Source organism: Pituophis catenifer, unplaced genomic scaffold (assembly GCF_029215685.1).
Source record: "Pituophis catenifer annectens isolate HBS135680 unplaced genomic scaffold, rPitCat1.0.hap2 SCAF_1, whole genome shotgun sequence".
NCBI lineage: Eukaryota > Metazoa > Chordata > Lepidosauria > Squamata > Colubridae > Pituophis > Pituophis catenifer.
Genome location: NW_027256881.1, coordinates 188080682 through 188086681, shown reverse-complemented (window position 1 = coordinate 188086681; position 6000 = coordinate 188080682).

Sequence of the window (6000 nt, the reverse complement as noted above, 5' to 3'; positions counted from 1 at the left end):
CTTTGCTTATTTCTTTTTTGAATGGGTTTCATTACTTGGAAACCTGACAGCAGGTATTATAAGCAGGCCCCCTTTTGTTTCACTGTATCCATGTACATACAAGCACAAACAGCTCCAATCCAGAGGAGGCCTCTCACAGATTGGCAACACATGTACTGTATATGTATGCATATGTTTGTATATGTGTATGATTCAACCTACCTACATGCACAGATAATACGTATGTTCTGATTAGGGAAAAATGCACATGTACACATACACAAACAAACACACCTGAACATACATGCACACACATACATATAGGGAGAGCAAGAGAGATACTATATTTCATTATCCTTCATCCAGGCCTATGGTGAACGTGATTGAAGCTGTTTACCCTTATCTGTATTCATATTGGTCTCATCATTTTTGTTATCTTTATTCTTTTTTTGTTTTTTGCTGTTTCCTTGTTCTTAAATGTTTTTAACGTTTTATAAATCAAAGTCACTATAAATTAAATACATTCTTACTATTATGGTTCATCACACAGTCAGTCAGATGTTTAGACTGGAATTGGCACTTTTATCCACCCATCGAGTCCTTCCAAAGAATCTGGGATAAGCAGATGTTGATGTTTGATGGTGTTAGAAGTATTGCCAAAGGATATAAGCTATTCTGAGTAAAGCTGCCTTTTGCAGTTGACTGATAGGGATTTTATCAATGTCAATGGTGTTCAAGTGGTGCTCCAGATGTTTTGGGATTGCACTCAAGATGCCTTTACTATTGGTACTACCTTTGCTTTCTTCTACCACACTTCTTCTATTTCTATTTGCAGGTAGTTCTTTTTCTTCATCCTGTCATCTCCGGGTATTGCCACATCCTCCACCCAGACTTTTTTGTCTTTCGTATTAATCCTTAACATTTGTTAAGTCTGGGGTGTTAGTGGCAGTTGCTTGTCTGTTTGACTTCTAAAGTTCTAGAGCACTTTAGTTTCTTCATTTTCTATTGTTTTTCCTATTTTGTGGTCTTACCAGTTCTTGCTTGCAAGCAAATTGTATTTCTTGCAGATCTTCCAATGTACCATTGTTGCTGCTTTGTCATATTATTTTTACTATTATTCAGAAGATACATAGTCCTCTTATGGCAATGCTGGCAGAGTCCTGGGAAAAATTGCAGAAGCCATACTCACTGTGCTTTCCTTGACTTACATTAACACACACACACACACACACACACACACACACACACACACTTTTATTTTAAGCATGAATCTTTCCTACTGGTTTCTAATGTATTTTATGGTAAAAAACTAAGATAAGATTCTGAATACATTTGAAGACTAAAAAAAAACAACCCTTTTTTTCCCAGGAATTTGCCAAGAATATTTATAGTGTAACTCAGTGTTTTTCATATATTATGCTTGCTTTTGACTATGTATTAGTTCATTTTGTTTCATTTTGTTTTAATCCTTGTATGCAGCGCTGGAAATTCAAACAATTAGAAATTTATATATCACTACATTTGTACCTGAATCTATATCCCGCCTACACAAATTTAACTTCTGACAGGGAAAAAAAAAAAAGCAGGGCACTCAATGGTTTCACGTTTTAATATTTTAGTGTTCAATGTAAACACTATCTGTTTGCCTCTTCATCTATTTCATGAAGCTGAAGCAGTTTTCTATAAAATTGTGCACCCCATTTTATATAAACAGACAGCATTTGCTTTTGCAGCTTGCAGAGAAAAGAAATGAAAACAAAATACATTTTAAAAATAGACAGATGGGTGTCACATGGAAGATATCTCAAGGGACAGTGAATTGCTTTCCTGCCTTTGACTCTGCTTCTGTGAGGGGAAGAGGAAGGCAATGTTTATAAAAGAGTGAGATTTACATATCTAGAATTTTCTTAAGTAAAAAGCCCAGTACTACACTCTTTCAGGTAACAGAGACTCTCAAACTTTTTTTTTTCTTTTCTTTTCCCTTCGGTTTCTAATCCTGAGAGAGAAACCAACAAGGCCGGAACATTGGAGCAGCTTGGCAATATATCACTTTGACATTCCTCCTGCAAAGCATTGTGATGGGAGAACAAAGGTGAAGCCGTTTACCGTGCTTCGAAGCCAGAACTTCCAATCTCCCAAATGTGGCTTCTTTGACTACCTCTCATTTTTGTTATGACAGAAGGACATGAAATACTCCCGATTCTTAGAATAAATCGATCTTCCCTAAATGGATTTCACCAGTTCTAAATGGCTAGCGATGCTTAGATGACTAGTCAATACTGAGTTCTCCTGTGAAAAATGTGGTGATGTAGTTGAAGAAATTGTTTTTTTGGCACAGGGAGGAAATTGCATTGTTGATAGCCTTTGTGATCCCTTAAGGTTACACTGACAAACTGAACAAAGGAACACATTTGTTTTGTTGAACATTACTCTTGCTGCTGTGTTACCAAACAAACCTGGCCTTGGCTCAGCTTTGGGAAAACATTCCTCCCTTTTCAAGAGACATTCCTTTATGTTGGTCTTTTGCATTTGTTAGCATTACATAAAGGTAAAGGTTAGGGTTAGGGTTAGGGTTAGGGTTAGAGTCGTTCCCGACTCTAGGGGGTGGTGCTAATGTCCGTTTCAAAGCTGAAGAGCCAGCACTGTCCGAAGACTTCTCTGTGGTCATGTGGCCGGCATGACTAAACGCCAAAGGTGCACGGAACACTGTTACCTCCCCACCAAAGGTGATCCTGATTTTTTCTACTTGCATTTTTTACGTGCTTTCGAACTGCTAGGTTGGCAGAAGCTGGGACAAGTAACGGAGCTCACCCCATTATGTGGCACTAGGGATTCAAACCGCTGAACTGCCAACATTTCTGATCAACAAGCTCAGCATCTTAGCCACTGAGCCACCACATCCCTTTAGCATTACATAATGAGTGTGAAATGAAAAACACTATTCTTGTTTCCCATGCAATCTTTTCATCCTTAGCACCTTAATCCTCATTCTCTACATCAGTGGTTCTCAACCTCTGTTCCACAGACCTCTGAGGGGCCCTTTGTGGACCATCACTGGGGGTCCACAAAGACTTGAAGAAATGTTATGATTTAAAGCTTGAGTTAAGTCTTAGTTGCCCCATGGTCATGGCCAGAAAAGGTATTTAAAGGGGGTTTGTGGTGAAGAAAAGGTCGAGAACCACTGCTACATTATTTTCTTTTGTTTGTTACTTACCATTCAATGGACCTAACATTAAGTAAGATAAGGCAAAAGTCCCCAACAATGAGAAATTGTTCTGAAATTCCAACCTTTATTCTGCAAAACAAAATATTTATGCTGCTGCAGAGTTGTGATTTACTCAGCTATTTTGCTCATGGAAGATGATCTTATGTGATCATGAAGCTGCAGAGCCAGTCTAAGAGTGGCAGAACAGCCATTGTGTAGGAGAACTGTGCTGTTACAGTTAGTGAGTTATCGTGAATTAGTTACCTTAAGATTTAAGAGCTGTCTCCTTAAGAGATTGCATTGTGGGAGATGTAGAGAGACATTGCATTAAGGGAATGTAATCCATGACATGTGACCATATCTGTGTGTCTGATTGGCCACTGAGGTTTAGAACAAAGACCGGGCCATTTTGAATTACCACAGAAGAGAGAAGCATGCTTTCTGAACAGGGGGACAGAACTACCATCATTTTACACTAGGAAATGGGATAGCTTATGAAATTCTTGGATGAACCTCACCTTGTCTCACCATGATTGTAAGTCTATGGTTTCTGAAGGATTCCCAAATAAATATAATCTGCATGAAAACCTGTTTGCTAGAGTGTATCTGCCTGTTCCCAGTGGAGTCAGCTAACTCACTAACTGTTTTTAGTTTAGTTTTAGTTTTTATTATATTTGTATACCACCCTTCTCCCGAAGGACTCAGGGCGGTGAACTGTAACAGCACAAGAACCCTCAAAGTTGTAAGAAGTCATTTTCTCTGTTTCTCTAGCTCCTGGGTCTTCTGCTACTGCTATGTAAAGTAAAATATTACTTCTTGGCTAAAAAGTAATTTATAGAAATCCATATTAAGATAATCAATGAATATATTTTTATTTATTTATTTATTTATTAAATTTTTATACCGCCCCCTCTCCCGAAGGACTCGGGACGGTGAACAGCCAAAATTAAAAACACACAATACAAATATTAAAATACATTAAAACAAAATTAAATTATCTTAGGCTTCTCCAATTTAAAACCCCGTTACCCATAAAATTCACCAATTAAAATTTTTTTTTTTTAACCCAGCCCGGCTTGCTGAAATAAAAAAGTCTTCAGGGCCCGGCGGAAGGTCCGGAGGTCCGGGATTAGTCGTATCCCTGGGGGCAGCTCATTCCAGAGGGCGGGTGCCCCCACAGAGAAGGCTCTTCCCCGGGGGGTCGCCAGCCGACATTGCCTGACAGACGGCACCCTGAGGAGACCCTCTCTGTGGGAGCGTGTTGGCCGGTGGGAGGTTATCGGAGGCAGAAGGTGGTCTCGTAAATAACTGGGTCCTAAGCCATGGAGCGCTTTGAAGATGAGGACCAACACCTTGAAGCGCACTCGGAAGACCACTGGAAGCCAATGCAGCTCGCGCAGGAGAGGTGTCACGTGGGAGCGCCATGCCGCCCCCATAAGTACCCGCGCGGCCGCATTCTGCACCAGTTGGAGCCTCCGAGTGCTCCTCAAGGGGAGCCCCATGTAGAGAGCATTACAGTAGTCAAGGCGGGAAGTAATGAGGGCATGAGTGACCGTGCATAGGGAGTCCCGATCCAGAAAGGGGCGCAACTGGCGTATCAGGCGAACCTGATAGAAAGCCCCCCTGGCCACGGCTGTCAAATGCTCTTCTAAGGACAGCCGTGCGTCCAGGAGGACATCCAAGTTACGCGCCCTCTCCGTGGGGGCCAATGTCTCGCCCCCAATAGTCAGCGATGGCACCAGCTGACTATATCGGGACGCCGGCAGCCACAGCCACTCAGTCTTGGAGGGATTGAGTCGGAGCCTGTTCCTCCCCATCCAGACCCGCACCGCCTCCAGGCACCGGGACATCACTTCAAGGGCATCGTTGGGGTGGTCTGGGGTGGAGATGTACAGCTGAGTGTCATCAGCGTACAGATGGCACTGCACCCCGAAACCACGGATGATCTCGCCCAGCGGCTTCACATAAATGTTGAACAGGAGAGGCGAGAGGACCGACCCTTGTGGCACCCCACAAACCAAGTGCCTTGAGGTCGACCTCTGCCCTCCAGCCAAAACAGACTGCGACCTGTCGGAGAGATAGGAGGAGAACCACCGTAAAACAGTGCCTCCCACTCCCAACCCCTCCAACCGGCGCAGCATGATACCATGGTCGATGGTATCAAAAGCCGCTGAGAGGTCTAATAGGACCAGAACAGAGGAGCAACCTCTGTCCCGAGCCCTCCAGAGATCATCAACCAACGCGACCAATGCCGTTTCCGTGCTGTACCCAGGCCTGAAGCCGGATATTAGTTACATGAATATATTAAACTCAGGTAAAATATTGCTTCCGTACTACTCTGCTTCCTGATATTCTCACTCAGTTTTATGGAAGAGCTGTTGATGTTGAAAATAAAGGATATATTTCATAAATTGTTTTAAATGGAATATAGTATTCCAGGGAAAAGTAAAACATATGAAGATCCTAGTTTCACTCTATAGTCATTCTACAGTCAACTCTGCAAACTTCTTTTCCCACAATTCAGTCTCTTTCCAATGGCAGTTTTTTATGACAAAATTCTTCCTACTGGGTTTTTATAGATCGGGACCTGTAGGAAAGTAGAAGTATGAAGTGTAACAGAGCACAACAACTGTAGCATCTCTACCATGTCTTGCTACAAGGAAAGGTAAAAAAATGACAAGAATCATTTTAAAGCATTGTGAGAATGAGATAAAAAAAAACAGACTGGGATTTCACAAGGAATGTAAACAGACGATGTTTTATCATGAATTAGAATTAGAACAGAATTAGAATACCATATTTTTCGGCATATAAGA